The 18,425-nt window shown below is 34.8% G+C and overlaps 1 pseudogene; it reads right to left on the bottom strand.

Moving 5' to 3' along the window:
* Positions 1-368: 368 nt before the first annotated feature.
* LOC132002807 (large ribosomal subunit protein eL33-like) lies at positions 369-703 on the bottom strand (annotated as a pseudogene).
* Between the last annotated feature and the right edge of the window lie 17,722 nt (positions 704-18,425).

An 18,425-nucleotide genomic window follows, 5' to 3' on the forward strand; every position in this document is an offset into this window, starting at 1 on the left:
TATTTGCATGATAAATATTTCTCCATCCCCTCACTTTCAGTTTGCAGGTGTCTGTAGGTCTGAAATGAGTCAATTGTAGGTAGCATACAGATGGGTCTTGTTTTTGTTTGTTTGTTTTATCCATTCTGTCACCCTATATCTTTTGATTGGAGCATTTAGTCCATTTACATTCAAATTAATTATTGATAGATATGTATTTATTGCCATTTTGTTACTCATTTTTTGGGTTGTTTCTATGTTTCTTCTGATCCTTTCTTTTCTTGCTCTCTTTTATGGTTTGTTGGCTTTTTAAAATTTTTTAAATTTTTTAATTTTTTTTTTTTTTTTTTTACAAATCTACACCTTTATATATTTACTTTTCATTATTTTTAAATCCATGATGGGTAAAGCATCACATGGATTCTGCGGCCAATGGCTTTAGCAGGCTTTAGCAGGTTGCTTCAGAATTTGGCATGAAGCACTGTTTCCATGAACATGAGTTACTTTTCTCCCAGATTACTCTGGTTTGGTTTGGTTTGCCACCAGGAATCACTGTGTTGTTCTTTGCTTTGTACTTGTGAGCACATCTCTTGCTTAGATAGAATTCCATTTCATCTTGAACATATACACCTTCAATTTTAAGAAGAGCTGTGTGTGCCCCATGGTTGCAGTGACCCTGCTTATAGCCAGCAAAAATGGCCTTGGACCACAGCCTTCCAGACATTATTTGGTATTGTAGGAGTCCTATTCCCAATAGACCTCCACAGGCTCCAAGATGGCAGAAAAAGAAAACTTTTTGGTTTTCTTTAGTGATATGCTTGAATTCCATTTTCTTTATTCCTTGTCAATCTATTACTGGTTTTTGATTTGTGGTTACTATTATATTATGTATAATATCTTCTGCACATGTCAGTCTATATCAAGTTAATTATTGCTTAGGTTTAAATCCATTCAGTACTATCCCTCATCCCCATATTTCAGTTGTATGTTGTCATATATTACATCCTTTTATTTTATAAATCCCTTGACTGAATTTTGAAGAAATTTCTATTTTTATAGCTTTTGTGGGGGTTTTTATTTCTTGTTTTACTTTTTATACTTTCCCTATGATCATTACCTTCCACTCACAGAGTCCGCATTACTATTTCTTATGTGCCTAGTTTAGTGGTCATAAATTCCTTTAGTTTTTGTTTGTCTGAGGAGCTCTTTATCTCTCCTTTTCCTCTCAATAATAACATTTCTGGATAAAGTATTCTTGGCTGCAGAATTTTCCCTTTCAGTATTTTGAATATATTGTTCTTTGCACTTCTGGCCTGCAAATTTTCTGCTTAAAAATCTACTGATATCCTTATGGGGTTTCCCCTTGTATGTAACTGTATTCTTTTATCTTGCTGCTTTAAAAAAATTTTTTTTAAAGATTCTATTTACTTATTTGGCAGAGAAAGACATAGTGACAGAGGGAACACAAGCAGGGGAATTGGAGAGGGAGAAGCAGGCTTCCCACTGAACAGGGAGCCTGATGTGGGGCTTCATCCCAGGACCCCAGGATCATGGCCTGAGCCAAAGGCAGATGCTTAATGACTGGGCCACGCAGGTGCCCCTGCTTTTAAATTTTTTTTTCTTTATAGCTACTTTTTGAAATTTTGATTACTATGTCTTGGTGTGGACCTCCTTGCTTGAATTTGGGGGGCATCTCTGTGCCTACGGTATTTGGATATCTGTTTCCTTCCCCAGGCTGGGGAACTTTTCAGCTTTTATTTCTTCAAATAAATTTTCTGTTCTCTTATCTCTCTCTTCTTCTGAGATCTCCATTATGTGAATGTTATTACACCTAATAGAGTCCCTGAATTCCCTAAAACTATTCTCAATTTATATAATTTTCTTTCCTCTTCTTTGCTTAGCTTTGTTACTTCCCATTACTTTGTATTCCAAGTCATTAATTTGTTCTTCTGTCTCATCTAGCCTGCTATTTATTCCATCAGGTATATTTTTTATATCATTTATTGATCTCTGCTGGTTCTTTTTTATCTCTGTGTTGAAGGTCTCACTCCTGATGTCCTCCATTCCTTTCTCAATCCAATAAGTATATTTATGATCATTACTTTTAATTACTTATCAAGCATATTACTTATATACATTTCACTTTGGTCTCTTGCTATGGTTTGGTCCTGGTCTTTCATTTTGGAGATACTTCTCTGCCTCCTCATTTTGTCTGACTTTTTGTGTGGTAGGAAAATCAGCTACTTCTCTTGCTTTTCATAATAATAATTTTCATGAAGAAGAGCTCCTGTAGTGCCCTACAGTGTAGTGTCCCCATTCCCCAGGTCCTGGTGCTTCAAGGAGTGTCTCCTATGTGCATTTCATGTGCTCTTCTGTGGAGTCTTGACCTGTTTTTCTTTCAGTCCAGTTGTCTACAGAGGCTCTCTTTGTTTTGGGGGGTAATGTTTTGTCCCCATCAGGGATAGGGTGCAATTTAACATGGGGAGCAATGGTGTTCTTGTGAAACGAGACCTGCCCTTTCCACCCAAATTGAGGTCCTACAAAGGCACACATATGGAGATAAGGTGTTGGCAGGGTTTGTGCTGGTCTTCGGGGGGAAGGAGGCCCATAACATAGGGACAGAGGTGAGTGTGACCAGGAATGGTAGATATGCCAAAGTCCTGGGTTGAGTGGGGGTTGGTACAAGCAAGTTAGGTAAGGAGTATCAGGAGGGCAATGGTTACTGCAGGTGGCCGTTCTTTGTGCTGGGAGATGGAAGAGGGAATGGTGCCTTCCAGCTTCTTTGTTCCTGGAGGGTTCTGCCCACAATCCCTGTCTAATAGGCCATGCTTTGAGATGAGCAAATGACTGTCCCTCCCATTTGCTCCCAATGTTTTTAAAACTGCTTGTTCTGTGCTGTATCTGCTTGAACTGTTTGTCCTGCTGTCTCTTTGGATGGGGAGTCTGCTTCCTAACCCTTCCAGGCTCTCCCAGAGTCAAGCCTGTAGATGTTTAAAGTGCCAAGGTTTAAGTTTGATGGTTGTTAAGAACTCACAAAATTCAGCCCTATTTTCTTTCAAAGGCAAATATAATGGGAATTCCTCTTCCCCCTTCTTGGGCTCCCTGGTGTCAAAGTCTGTTTTCCATTTTTTTCTGCATTACAAGCTATCCTACCCACAGTGGAAGGTCATGGTCCCTATTGCTCCCAGACCATGTCCTTTCCCTTTCTACCTTCCTCAGTGTGGCCTCTTCACTACCTTTAGTTATGGAGTTTATTCTGCCAGTCTTTGGGTTGTTTTCTGTGTTATTTAGGCTGCTGTAAGTGTTATCTTACTGTATCTGTAGGACAAGGTGAGTTTAGTGTCCTCCTAGTCTACCATATTCCCCTCAGGGCTTCTTGGTGTAGAACTCTTGAATTACATAGTTTAGACCAAACCATTTGGGGATAAAAGCAAGAGTTTTATTTGACAGGTGAGCATGATATCAATCGATGTTATGAGTACTTCCAAAAATCTCAAACTTAGGCAACAAAAGCTAAAATAATTAAAATATTATGATAATCTTCCTTTATTACACCTGAAATTTATAAAGCAGACTAAAATACTGAGCATAATCTATTCTGTCATAATCTTCATTTTTTATGTTGCTTTATATTAAATTAGCATGTCTGTAACCATAACTTATTCCAAAATGATGCCAGTGTTCTATAGATGAGACACTTATTTCTATCCAATTTTTGAAATACTTAATTATTATGAAACATTCAGGAGCAACTTTCACACAGTTTAAAAGAAAGTCTTAGCAAGAAAAAGGAAAAAGAAAAAAATCAGCAATTCATAAAATTCTTAAAGGAGAAAAATCTAAAATTTCCACATAAGTTGCAAACTTTATATAAGTAATGGCTTCAGACACTACTACATCTTCACCAAATATTTATGTAAATGATGACATTGCCAGTGTAGAAAATGAAGCCGTGAATTCATTTCATTACTGTGTTAAAATATTGTTTGGTGGGGAAGGCTATACCAAATATCAGATTCTACATTTTGATGGAACTGGTTTTTATTGAAGAAAAATTACTTTGAATCACCTATAGATCCAAAGAGGAAGCTGAAGCTCCCTAAATAATGATCCAGGACATTAAATGACAGTGATGTTAGGCACAGTTTTCAATGGAGATTTAATTGAGCTATTTAAAATTAAGGTATGTATTGCTTTTGTTAGTGCTCTAGTTAAAATTCACATCAATTTAGTTGTTTGTTAAATGATTGATTGAATTTATTTACATAAGTTTTGTATCATATGCTCCTAACCTTGTTATATCCATAATTTTTTTTTTAATTTTTGTGATTTTTCAGAATAGGACACTTTATTTTTTAAATTTAATTTAATTTAATTTGTGTGTGTGTGTGTGTGTAGTGTGTGTTCCAAAATTTATTGTATATACACCACACCCAGTGCTCCATGCAATACATGCCCTCCTTAATACCCACCACCAACCCACCACTCACTCAACCCCCCACCTTTCTCTCCTCCAAAACCCGCAGTTTGTTTGGTCCACAATCTCATCATGGTTCATCTCCCCCTCCGATTTCCCCCAACTTACTTCTCCTCTCCATCTCCCAATGTCCTCTGTGTTATTCCTTATGCTCCACAAGTAAGTAAAACCATACAATAATTGACTCTCTCTTCTTGACTTATTTCACTTAGTATAATCTCTTCCATTTCTGTCCATGTTGATAACAAAAGTTGGGTATTCATCCTTTCTGATGGAGGCATAATACTCCATTGTATATATGACATATCTTCTTTTTCCATTTGTCTGTTGAAGGGCATCTTGGTTCTTTCCACAGTTTGGCTATTGTGGCCATTGCTGCTATGAACATTGAGGTACAGATGGCCCTTCTTTAAGAATAGGACACTGTAAGAATGTGAATTAAAGCATAAACACTTGTAGTGTATTTCATTTTTAAGTATCAGTCGTGGTGTCTAGGGACACAGTAATTTTCAAGCATATATAAAATAAATAGTAAAATTGTGAGAGAAATAAAATGTTTTATTTGTTCAAAAGAAATAATTAGATTAATTTTACATGGAGAAGAGTCAACTGAAGGTCAACAGACAGATGCACTGGGCGCCTGGGTGGCTCAGTTGGTTAAGCCGCTGCCTTTGGCTCAGGTCATGATCTCAGGGTCCTGGGATCGAGTCCCGCATTGGGCTCTCTGCTCAGCAGGGAGCCTACTTCCTCCTCTCTCTCTCTACCTGCCTCTCTGCCTACTTGTGATCTCTCTCTGTCAAATAAATAAATAAAATCTTTAAAAAAAAAAAGAGAGAGACAGATGTAGTAAATTTCCCCAAATAAGAATCCTTGTGAAATGGAAGAAGTGATCTCCAGTATTCACAAAATGTTAAATTAAGACCTATGTTTAATCCTAATGTGGGAAAATTTGAGGCTTAACACAAGAAAGGAATTTTTTGATAGATCAGTCTGGAGAATTAACTGTACTTCTCACAAAGCTATATTTCATTTTAATCTTTCAATTATATTAGGGAAGACAAACTGTGAAGATATTTTGGAAGCCACTTAGCCAATCAACAGAGTGATACTGGAACACATTCGAGGCACCTGCACCTTTGAGTAAAACAACAACAACAACAACAACAGCAACAGCAACAACAAAACCCAAAAAACTTCCTTGCTTATATTAGAATTATATTTTTAAATAAATTACAGATAACATCATAATCTATATACTCATTGGTCAGAAATACTAGGAAAAGAGAATTATGTCTACTTAAAACTGACAGAATTGACCAGCTCCATATTAAACAAATGTGCATATAGAAACATATTGTGTATTTTGAAAGAAAAGTCAGTGTGTGTGTGTGTGTGTGTGTGTGTGTGTGTAGACAACACTGATTGGTAATTCCAGTATCAGGTAATATTTTCCGCTGTTACATGCATGTTAGTGAAAAACCACTAATGCATAATAAATAGGACAAGAGCTATTTATCATCAGTCATTCCAATAGGCAATACACAAAATAATAACCACTATTTATTATACTGCTTTGTCACATGTTTAATTCTTTGATAAGTGAATTTTCTATTTCTGTCTATGAAATTTATTTTGTTAAGAAATTGAAAGACTGCTTTTTAATTTTCTTTGAAAACACAAAACTGACTCAACTGAACTTCATCTGAACAGCTTTTAGAGATTAAATTTGAACAAATACAAAATTAGGATACCCTTCTAAAAATATGACAGGGAATTGAAGTTATATATAAGTCTCAAAATAATCTGACATTTAATTTCTTCCTTGATGGTAGTCAGTCACAAATGTTTTCTTTTTTACAAACCATTTTTAGTTCTTGGTAACCAAATAAAAGTATGGTATTGAAATCATTTTTATAAAGCTGTTTGTCTTACATTAATAAAACATTTAGATACATTTATTTGTGTAATATCTTTTCTAGGTATTTTCTTAGAGTGTCTATGATCATCCATGTTTTTGCATATTTTACTAACATAAACATGGAATCCAGAATATAATATTTATCAAAGCTTAATGTAATACTGATCACATTCTCCAGCAATATATCTATGTTATCATTTCTAATATTTCACATGACAACTTAATTAATGGATTTATACTTAAAATTTGTTTTCATATTTAACCTTAAAAATTCCTTAAAGCAGGGACCTTCATTTTTGTTGATTGCTAAATACTTTAGATTTGTTTGTTTATTTTTCTTAAGGATTATAGTTCACATTCACTTACTTGATTCACATCAAGTAAGATGATGTTTGAAAAATAAAACCAGAATTAGAACAATAGGTACTGGGTGCCTGGGTGGCTCAGTGGATTAAAGCCTCTGCCTTTGGCTCAGGTCATGATCCCAGGGTCTGGGATTGAGTCCTGCTCAGCAGGGAGCCTCCTTCCCCCACTCTTTGCCTGCCTCTCTGCCTACTTGTGATCTCTGTCTGTCAAATAAATAAATAAAATCTTTAGAACAATAGGTATCTATGTCAGAACTACAGAAATATCTCATAACAAAGAAATGGATTATAGTCTTTTCTTGTGTTAGTGAAATTAAAAAAAATAGTTAAATGTAATAGACTTTATCTTTTAGAACAGTTTTCATTTACATAAAAAATATAAAGATCTTACAAAATATTCCTATACCCCACATTCAGTTTACCTTATTAATTTCTTACACTAGTATTATACATTTCTTACAATGAATGAATCAATAATGATACATTATTATTAATTGAAGTTCACATGATGTTCTGATTTACTAAGTTTTTCTCTGGTGTCTTTTTTCTGACCACTTTTAGGATTATTGCACTTCATCATATGTCTTCTTAAGCTCCTCTTATCTGTGACAGCTTTTTTTCATGTGATTCAACTGGACTTGTATAGGGATTGAGATCATGGAGGATAAGTGTCATTTTCATGAAATCATATTAAAATTGCTTTATATCAATATGACTTCACACTGTTAATGTTGACTTTGACCATTTGACTGATGATTAATTTATTTGGTAAGTTTCCTCAAGGTACAGTTCTATCCCCCTCCCCCAGCTCCTCTTGGTTTTCCATTTATTGCTATAAATATGGATTCACAGTTATTTATTTTATAATTTGGGTTATAATCCAGAGCTACTTTCTTTGTCACTCCAGTTGTTGGTAGCTCTTTAAATTGACTTTTGACTTTCTTCTTTGTTTTTTGTTGTTGTTATTGTTTTTGATATATATATTTTTTAAGGGCACTACAACATATTTTTTTCTCAGTCCTAGAACCAAACATTTTTCCAAGGAGACTTTCATAGCTATTTCTTCAAAGAGCCATATCTCTTAGATCTTTTTATTAAAGAATGGTGTTAGAGGGGCAGCTGGGTGGCTTGGTTGGTTAAACGCCCAACTCCTGATTTCAGCTACTGTCCTGATCTTGGGGTCGTGAGATCAAGCCCAACGTCCTGATCTGCACTGGGCATGGGATCATGCTTGGGATTCTCTCCCTCTCCCTCTGCTCCCCCCCTGTGGGCTTTCTTCTGTCTAAAAAAAAAAAAAAAAAAAAAAAAGAAACCTATGTATGTGTATATCTATATTTATATAGATACTAGATACACACACACAAACACATACAGATTTCTGCAAATACTTTAATATGTAATCATCTGTATCTATATTAAGCTACATGAATTTATACTGATATATCCACCTCTAATATATTACCGCATGAATATTACCACACAGTCTACTCTCTTGCTTCTTTCTATCCTCTCACTCTAACAGTAAGAAACTTGGCCTTCAGCATCTGAAATTGATTTATTTGTTTAATTTCAACATTCCTGCAAAGCAATGTCAGAATTGTTACCCCATACACAGATAATAAACTTCAAAACTAGAGTATAGTGTATATGTACAGTCCCTTTTTCTTAGTCTTATAGACTCTCCTCATTTCTAAAGTTACTTAGGTCAGCACAATATTCTTCTACCCCTTTAGTGAGGTTTTTGTCATATTTGTAATACAGTTCAGTTGTTTTGTAATATTCGACATTCCCTCCTGGGATCTCTCCTAATCCTAAAGATTTCAAGAAATGTTAAATATTTCATTAGAAAATGTTCTGTTCCCATAGAAAACACTTTAATGCGTACCTGCACAGAGACATAGCAGTTGTGAGTCTACATGTAGTTGTCAATTTTTTGTGTCAATGTGGGGGCACCTGACTGGCTCTGTCAGAGGAAAGTGTGGCTCTTGACCTTGGGGTCATGGTTCAAGATCCACATGGGTGTAGAGATTAGTTAAATAAACAAACAAACAACTCAAGAAAAACACCTCACCGCTCGACCTCTCCCCCCAAATTTTATATGTTGATGTGGCTTTGCTATATAGTTCCCAGTTATTCAGTCAAAAACTACAGTTGTGATTAAAATCGGTAATCATTTTATTTTAAGAAAGGCCTTGATTCCCGATTCAACCAGTTGAAAGGCCTTCAGAGCAGAACACAAACTTCCCAGGAGAAGAAGAAATGCCTGCTGTGGACTGCAAACCCAGCTTATGCTTCCTAGCTTTCCTTTCCTGATGGCCTGCCCTATAGATATTATACTTTTTTAGCCACTCCCAACATTGCATGGCCTTTTTCCTTGCAATTTATCTCCTACTAGTTCTACTTCTCTCGTCACACAAGCTAAAACACATTGTGGTACCAGAAGAACATCTAGGAAAAAAATAATCTTTAGGATGAAGTCTCTCAATTGGCTCTAGGTTTTCTGGAATTATTTCCCTAATGTAGTTGGATTTACAGGAACTAAAATACTGTATTTACAGTAGTAAAGTAAGCATTAGTAGTTCATAACATGATGTGCCAATAGAGACATATAAAATATTGCCATTGGATACCACAAACCGAATACAGAAAGGGTAACTCATGATGCTACCGTCAAACACCTAAATTCTGCCAAATTTTCTTTGCCAGTAGAAGCAGTCTTTCTTTCCCTGCTCAAGGATGTCAGTTTTCCATTGTGTGAAGAATCTTTAATCACCTCCCCTGTGATGGTTACATTGCAAGTGACTGGTGATTCTCCTCAAAACCTACCACCCTCAAAACCTGTCATCCTCCTCAGAGCCAAGACACCTTTTATTCTAGATTTATAAATAGATTCAAGTCCCAGGACACCCCAGAGGGTGTGTACACAGTGTATTTTACACTTAGAAACTGCACATGCTTTCTAATTTATCGAGATAGAAATATGGGGACAGGGGCGCCTGGGTGGCTCAGTGGTTTAAAGCTTCTGCCTTTGGCTCAGGTCATGATCCCAGGGTCCTGGGATCGAGCCCTGCATTGGGCTCTCTGCTCAGCAGGGAGCCTGCTTCCCCCCCCACCCTACCCCCCGTGCCTTTTTGCCTACTTGTGATCTCTGTCTGTCAAATAAATTTAAAAAATCTTTAAAAAATTAAAAAATATTTTAAAACAAAAAAAGAAATACAGGGACATGTGGGGACATATATCATAAGGGTGTGGGCTCATGCTTCTCTTTTGTCAGTTCCAATTAGAGACCATATATTGGCTGCTCAATGGCTGCTGCGACATACATTAAAGATTTTTGAGAAAATACAGCTCGTTAGGGAGGCAAATATAATTATTAGCAACAAAATAATGCCTGTGCTTTGGAGATCACTTGAGCCAGAGTCCTCATGACCCAAACCAACTAGAATCAAGTCAGGAAATGATACCGAAGAACAACAGGATCACCAGCAGCATAACAAATCCAAGAGTCTAATAGCTTTTTATATGTGGATTCATTCATTCTTCTGTCCCTTTTTCATGTATAAACACTAACATTATTGCCATATTATATCATATGTACTTATAATATGTGTATAGAAATAAACTGAAAACTTTTGCAGTTATGGATTAAAGTCAAGGCCAAATATGATTTCTACGTATATTTTTTAGGTCTGAGTTAGATAAAAATTACACCTATTCAAGAATATTTTAAAGAAAACATAGGTGTACTTTTTTTTTTTTTTTTTTTGCAATTTCCTAAACTCCTTTGGAAAGAGGATAAGAAGTTATTACTCAAAGTTAGTTATTTTGAGGCCTACTGAGTGACAAGATACTGCATCACAAACTTTAGACTATTTTGTATATCTATTTGGACATTGTAATTCTGAGGCTTTCTTAAAAGATTCTATTTTCCTTATTTTGCATCCTAATTTACTTACTCTAAATTTGTTCTGGCAGTATTTTTCATTTTGCTTGCTAGGGAAAAGAGTAAAATCAATAGAGAATAATTTCCTAGTGAAGTCTTGGAAAGTTCTGTATTTGTTTTCTACTTTCATCATTTTAAATTTTGTTGTAACAGTAAGTGTGTATTTTCTTATTTATAAACAAAAGCAATTTGTTTAATCAACACTCTTATCAGTTTCATGGAGGGCAACAAAATGGTCAAACTTCCTACAGAGTTATTTGAATGTGCACTTCATAGTCTGGAATCAAAGTTAAGAATACGTGTTATCGGGGCACCTGGGTGGCTCAGTGGGTTAAAGCCTCTGCCTTCAGCTCAGGTCATGATCCCAGGGTCCTGGGATCCAGCCCCGCATCAGGGTCTCTGCTCAGCAAGGAGCCTGCTTCCCCCTCTCCCACTGCCTGCCTCTCTGCCTATTTGTGATCTCTGTCAAATAAATAAATAAAATATAAAAAAAATGAAATGTGTTATGCAATTTACAAAAACTTGCATTCATACATTTATTCACCTAACATATCTTTATTGAAGGTCTTACATTTACTGGGGAAATTGTATTTTAAGCATTTCCCAACTGTAATATGGATTTTGTTTCAAAAGATCTCTTGCAAATGTGGGCTAACCAAAAACACCTATTTGAAATTCAAAACGCCTTCTTAGTTTATATAAATAATGGGCTTTGCAAGGCTAACTCATTTAAAAAATCAGTAAACTTATTATAAATGTGTAGTTTAAAACAAAAGCAGGTTCAGCATTCTTCGTTCTTCTTTAGCATTCTAGCATTCTTCATGTTCAAAGTTGTGATGGCCTGATCTCAGAAGGGCAGACTTGTATTCTCACCAAATTAGCATTCTTTGTTTTTGATCCATTTATCTTATTCTCTGACCTACTTCGATGAGAAGAAAAGGCAGGCATTCGAGGGAACAAACACATACACACACATACACATACACACACACACACACACACACACACACACCGGGAAAGAGTAAGCTGTGGATGAGCACTGCCTGGACAGCATTTCGGCTTAAGACTAATAAAAACAGATTATGCTTAAAATTAGTTTTAGCTTTACATATGGCTTCTTCTCTCATCCTTCTCCTCGTGGAATTGCCATCTTTTAACAAAGGATTCATAATTTCTGTTCATCTGTCAAACTTTAGTTTTATTTTCCTCTTTGATCATTCTGTTGCCCTATGTAATAATTAAAAAAAAAACCAGGCAATTATTCCCACTCCTATGATTTACCTACCAAACGGAAGGCTACAACATAGCAGCATCTTGGATGGCACAGTGATTTGACATTGGGGTCCAACTAGTTCAGCCCTAGCATTCCTATCGCCAGGGCTTTCTCTTCTGCTTTACTTAGACTTACCACCACCACCTACAGTGCATTCTCTATATGCCTCTTTTTTTTTTTTTTTTTAGATTTTATTTATTTATTTGACAGACAGAGATCACAAGTAGGCATAGAGGCAGGCAGAGAGAGAGAAGGAAGCAGGCTCCCTGCTGAGCAGAGAGCCCAATGTGGGGCTCCATCCCAGGACCCTGGGAGGTTTTAACCCACTGAGCCACCCAGGCGCCCCTTTATATGCCTCTTCTTATGTAGCCATTCTTTTGCTACAATTAAAGCAAATACAGTAATAGGTCAAAACATTGGGTTCTGACTTCTTCAAATATAACTAAAATATTGTTTGTGCCCTAAAGCATGCTTATGATATAAATATGATAAAACTGTTTACAGGGTGTTTTAAGATATATCTTAGGTTGCAGAAACACCTTAAAGTATACCTTTTAAAGATATAACAGAGAGTCCTCATATACCTCAAATCCAGTTTCCTCTATTATAGTTATCTTAGAAAAATATGGGCATTTGCTATGATTAATGAGCTATATTAAAATATACTTTCTTCAGATTTCTTTCATTTTTACCTATTGTCCTTTTCCTATTCCAGGATCTCAATCAAGATACCACATTACATTCAGTCATCATATCTCCTTAGGCTCCTTTTCACTATGACAGCTTTTCACACTTGTTTTGATAACATGGATGGTTTTGAAGAATATTTGTTAAGTATTTTTAGGGTTCTGTGTAACAGAATTTTGTTTCATGTTTTCCCTTTATTAGATAGGAATTATATATTTTGAGAGGAAAATAATAGAGGTAAAGTGCTGTCTTCATCATAAAATATCAAGAGTACATAATATCGACATGACATGCTACTGTTGATACTGATGTTTATCACTTAGCTGAGGTAGTTTGTCAGGTTTTTCGACTGTGTAGTTACTCTTTTTCCCTCCTCCATACTGTACTCTGGAAAGAGCTCACTATGCAAGAGAGGCAGGCACAGAGACAGAGGGGGAAGCAGGCTCCCTGCTGAGCAGAAAGCCGGATGTGGGGCTCAATCCCAGGACCCTGGGATCATCACCTGAGCCAAAGGCAGAGGCGTTAACCCACTGAGCCACCCAGGTGCCCCAGATGGGCACTTTCTTGTTCCTACATACATATGGCATTTCCTTGGTGTGTGCACTGAGTGAGAAACATCTCACTTTCTTCCTCGTATTATAAAACCATCAATTCAATTAGGGTTCTACTTGTGTTATTTTATTAACCTAATTACCTCCTAAAAGGTCTGTCCTCACCCATGGATAAGGCTTTAATATATGAGTTGGGGAGGGGCAAGTCAGTCCATAGTATTGCTTATTTATTCAATACATTATGCTTATATGGACATGGATATTTATTTTATACTTCACCTTATAATCCAATAAGACTTCACTTAGTTGTTCAGATTTGACCAGTGGAGGCTTATTTGCTTGGCTTATGTGTAACTAATATTATCTAATATTAACATTTATTTTAATTACTCCTAACTGAAGAATTGGTAAAAAAAAGTTTATCTCTACAAAAATAATACAACAATATCTTATTTTTTTTAAGATTTTATTTATTTACTTGACAGAGAGAGATCACAAGTAGGCATAGAGGCAGGCAGAGAGAGAGAGGAGGAAGCAGGCTCCCTGCCGAGCAGAGAGCCCGATGCGGGACTCGATCCCAGGACCCTGAGATCATGACCTGAGCCAAAGGCAGCGGCTTAACCCACTGAGCCACCCAGGTGCCCAACAATATCTTATTTAATATGGTAGATTTTCTAGGTAATGTTAATTCTGTCTATATTTTGTCCCATGATTTCCTTATTTCAGTCATTACAGCACAGTTTCCCTCTTTATATGTGGTTATTTCTTATTGTGATATTGTTACTGTTCTTATTTTTTGTTATTATTATATTATTCCCCTCCTCATCCTCTTCTTCCTTATTCTGCTTTCTCATCTTCTTTCCACATTTTTCTAGGTTTTCTGTCTTTACTGTTACCAGACAGATGAGATTACTGGTTTCTTTTCATTCTTATCTCCCTGTCCAATATAGGAATATAACTGGATTTTGGCAGTTGCTTAAGGTTATCCATGTGTATATAAAATATATCTAATTTCATGACCACTTACTTAATAAACATTCTACCAAACAGCTCCTATATTATCAACCCTTTCCTAAGACAATAAAGTTTTGAAATTTCATGCTCTTTTATATAATGTCTTACCATCATATCAAACTAAAAAAAGAAACATGTTTGTTATAAGGACGCCTGGGTGACTCAGTCACTTATGTGTCTGCCTTCAACTCAGGTCATGATTCCAGGGTCCTGGGATCAAGTTCCACATCAGGCTCCTTGCTCAGTGGGGAAACTGCTTCTCCCTCTGTCTGCCACTTCCCCTGCTTGTTCATGTTCTCCCTCTCTCGCTGACAAATAAATAAAATCTTAAAAAAAAAGAAGAAGAAGCATGTTATAAAAATGATGTTTAAGCATCATGTTTTCTATCCAAGCATTCTCAACATATATAGGTGAACACAGAATGTTTGACTTGTGAAAGAACTTAAAGAAGGATGAAGAGTTGGCACCTTTATTTTTAAACAATTTAATATGTTGGTCAATAAGCTTACTATATGTATGAATTTTGAGCTTGTAGTGAAATTTGTATTGAAGTTATATTTTGCCTTAAAATAGTTTTCTGTGTTTGAAGTTTATATTGTGTGCAATTTTAATGGGAGATAATTATAAGAAGAAAAAGGTATGAAAAACTAACAAATCTGGTACAGAAAAAATGAAAAAATAATGATTATTATTTTCTCTGTTACATTATAATATGTAAAAATTTAAATCACACAGGTACCAATTACCATTTACCTCTTAGATGCAAATATTTCAGTCTTTTTAAATGTATACTTTTTTAACGTAAATTTTAATCTTTGAAAATTATTTTTGTATCTTGGGTAGGAATGAAATCAATCATAATTTTTTTCAAAATTATTAATAGGACCAAAGGAGCTTTGATAAACAATGACAATAATGACCACTTTAATCTGAAATTTTCTATACATATTTCAAAAGCAATACACTTATTTATAAAAAGATTTTATTTATTTATTTGACAGACAGATACCACAAAGAGGCAGAGAGGCAGGCAGAGAGAGAGAGAGGGGAGGAAGAAGCAGGCTCCCCACTGAGCAGAGAGCCCACTGTGGGGCTTGATCCCAGGACCCGGAGATCACGACCTGAACCAAAGGCAGAGGCTTTAACCCACTGAGCCACCCAGGTGTCCCAGCAATACACTTGAATAGAAAATAAGATGCATGTGTACATACAGACATGTAGGCACACATATAGACACCTTCACACACCGATCTGCTCTCCATAAAGCCAGATGATAGAGATGACAGAGCATTTCAAATACTTATATTTAAACATTCCACAAACCGTAGTACAGCATAGTACTGGAAAAAATAGCTAAAAGAGAGAAAACAGAATTAGCAAGGAGTCTAACTGTGACTTAAAATCACTTACAGAGAGAAAATGCTGATACTAAGTTTAGAAATACTTGAAAAGAATTTTGGTATATCAGTGGAGTGACCATAGGGAAGTAAGTTTAAAACGCACATGATTTTGATATCATCTTTTCAAAGCTATTGCTCTGGGAAAAAAGAATGTGAAAAGGAAGGACTGGTACTCTTTGATAGAACAAAGTAAAAGCAAGTGGGGCAAATTTATGTTGCGCAAAACAGAAAGAACAACAGTAAGAGAAACTAAAGCCACATAATCCTCCCCAAATCCACAGAAATTAAAGGCATCCATTAAAGAAATTATTCTTTACTACACTAGAAATAAAGTCGCTTTTGAACTAGGAATCTGCTCTAAATTTGTATAGTGTATACACATGAAACAAATAGAAAATAAAGGCCTAAATGTTTATAAAAACTCTATTTAAAAAAACAGAAAAATGGGAATAAAAACACAAGCTGATAAAATGCCCCTTATGAACAAACAAAAATAGCACAATGAAGAAAACAAACAAAAATCCCTGATTGAATTAAATATTTTCCATAAAACATCTGGATATAGGTAAAATCATGTTGAATGATAAATATGAAAACTGAATGCAGAAATGTTTAAAATAAAATAGAATGAAAAGATCATTAAGTTCAGAAAGGTAATGGAAAAATAAAAACCATAATAGAATTGAACACTAAATTATAATTATCTTAAGGGAAGCAAGAATCAAATAGAAATTTAACAATGGCTATTGAAGGAAGGTAGTAAAAACAATACAATATAAATTCAAAACAAATGCAATATAAATACAAAATAAAGTAAATATAATATAAAGTAAATAATAAAAAAAAGAAATAGGGGTGCCTTTGTGGCTCAGTTGGTTAAGCGACTGCCTTTGGCTCAGGTCATGATCCTGGAGTCCGGGGATGGAGTCCCACATCGGACTCCCTGCTCAGCAGGGAGTCTGCTTCTCCCGCTGATTTCTCTCCTCTCATGCTCTCTCTCTCTCTTTCTCTCTCAATAAATAAAATCATTTAATAAATAAATAAATAAATAAATAAATAAATAAAAGAGATGCCAGAGAAGTGGTCGAAGTGACAGTAAGGCAAAAGGACTCTAGTATATATAACTGGAAACTGAAGAGAAAACGAAACAAAACAAAAAACTGAACAAAGCTAATATTTAAAATCAAAAATGTAAAAATCTAGATATAAAATAACCTAAATGTAAATATTGAATGACTTTGAACATATCTAAGAAAGCTGGTTTAAAAAGCAACTTTAAGACATATCTTTATAAACAATAACATTAATAAATAAAGAAAAAATCCACAGGTTCTCCATGTGAATAAAATCCAAGTTACTTGCAAATACCTGAGAATTAGACTTGCATCAAACGTCTCATGAGCCATGTACATAGAAAGGCAAAAATGCAGAAGCAATTTCAAGAAAATTAAGGGACTAAACTACGAACAAAAAATTATATACCTCTCTAAGCTGTTTTTACATGCAAGAAAGCAGCTAATATTATATTTCTTGAGGATTATAGAAGTGGGTGGACTTTATTCAAGCAAGAAAAAATATTGGCAAAATGAAGAATAAATAATATTTAAAATACTTATTTGTAGATATAAGTTCTAGTGAAGCTGAGAGTGAGGATATAATAATGGTCCTTTACAAGTGATATTTACTGACAAAGTAAAAATGATAACTAAAATATGAGAAGACATGAGGTAATAGAAGAAAGAACCCTAAGTGTATTGATTATGATAGAGACAGTAGAATAAGGCAAAGTATATCAATAAAAACTGAGAAAGATTAATAAAAATATTAATAAAACAGATGATGCCAGGCATTAAAATGGTATATACATTCACATTCACAATCAACTAATATACTGAAATTACTAGCATTTATAGGTTTAAAGGACATTTTAGCAGAAGGAAAAATTGTATCATGTTAAGAAGAAAACAGTGAATACAGTATTAGAAGCAAAATATTGCATCAAGAAGTGATTTGGCAGATGTGAAATATATCAGCCTTGTGAATAAACATGAAGATTAAACCACGTGTTTAAAAAATTCAGATTGTCTCACAAAGAGGGAACCAACTAAATGCTACTTCTAAGAGATTTACTTAAAACAAGGTATTTTTAAAGTGAATAAATAAAGACAAGAGAAGTAAAAACAGGAAGAAAATAGGCATTGCTATTTAAATATCAGCAAATAGATTACAATAAAACAGGATTAAATATACAAAGAGGTATGCTTTTTAATGTTAAAAGCCACAGTCCACAATGTAAGCAACACATATCTGATACATATGCACCAAGTAATACTGCAGTGGACATAATAAAGCAGAAAGAGGAAACAAAAAGAGAGAGCAACACAAAAATATCAGAAAGGTGTAACACACTACTCTTGGTGAACTAGACAAAGTAGACAAATAAGAATATAGAAGAAACTTAAAATGTAATTGATAATTAGACCTATGGAGACATGTAAAATTTTGCCACCTGATAGTAGAGAATATACTTTGTTAAAAGACCAAATGACATATTAACAAAAATTATCAAATTAGATCACAAAAAAAATCACATTAGTTCATTAAAGTAGAAACTCTTCCAACAACCTTCTCTGATCGTAATTATTACATCTATAAAGTAATGCAAAAAATATTTTTATAAAGCTCCATTTTATTAATTTTTTAATTAAGCAACTCAAGGATGAAAAGTGAAAAACACAATTTCTAAAAAAAATAGACTACATTAAATTTTATCTTATAAGATATATTTATAGTGATAATTAGGGGGAAATTAATAATC

This window comes from Mustela nigripes, chromosome 15 (genome assembly GCF_022355385.1).
Source record: "Mustela nigripes isolate SB6536 chromosome 15, MUSNIG.SB6536, whole genome shotgun sequence".
Classification (NCBI taxonomy): domain Eukaryota; kingdom Metazoa; phylum Chordata; class Mammalia; order Carnivora; family Mustelidae; genus Mustela; species Mustela nigripes.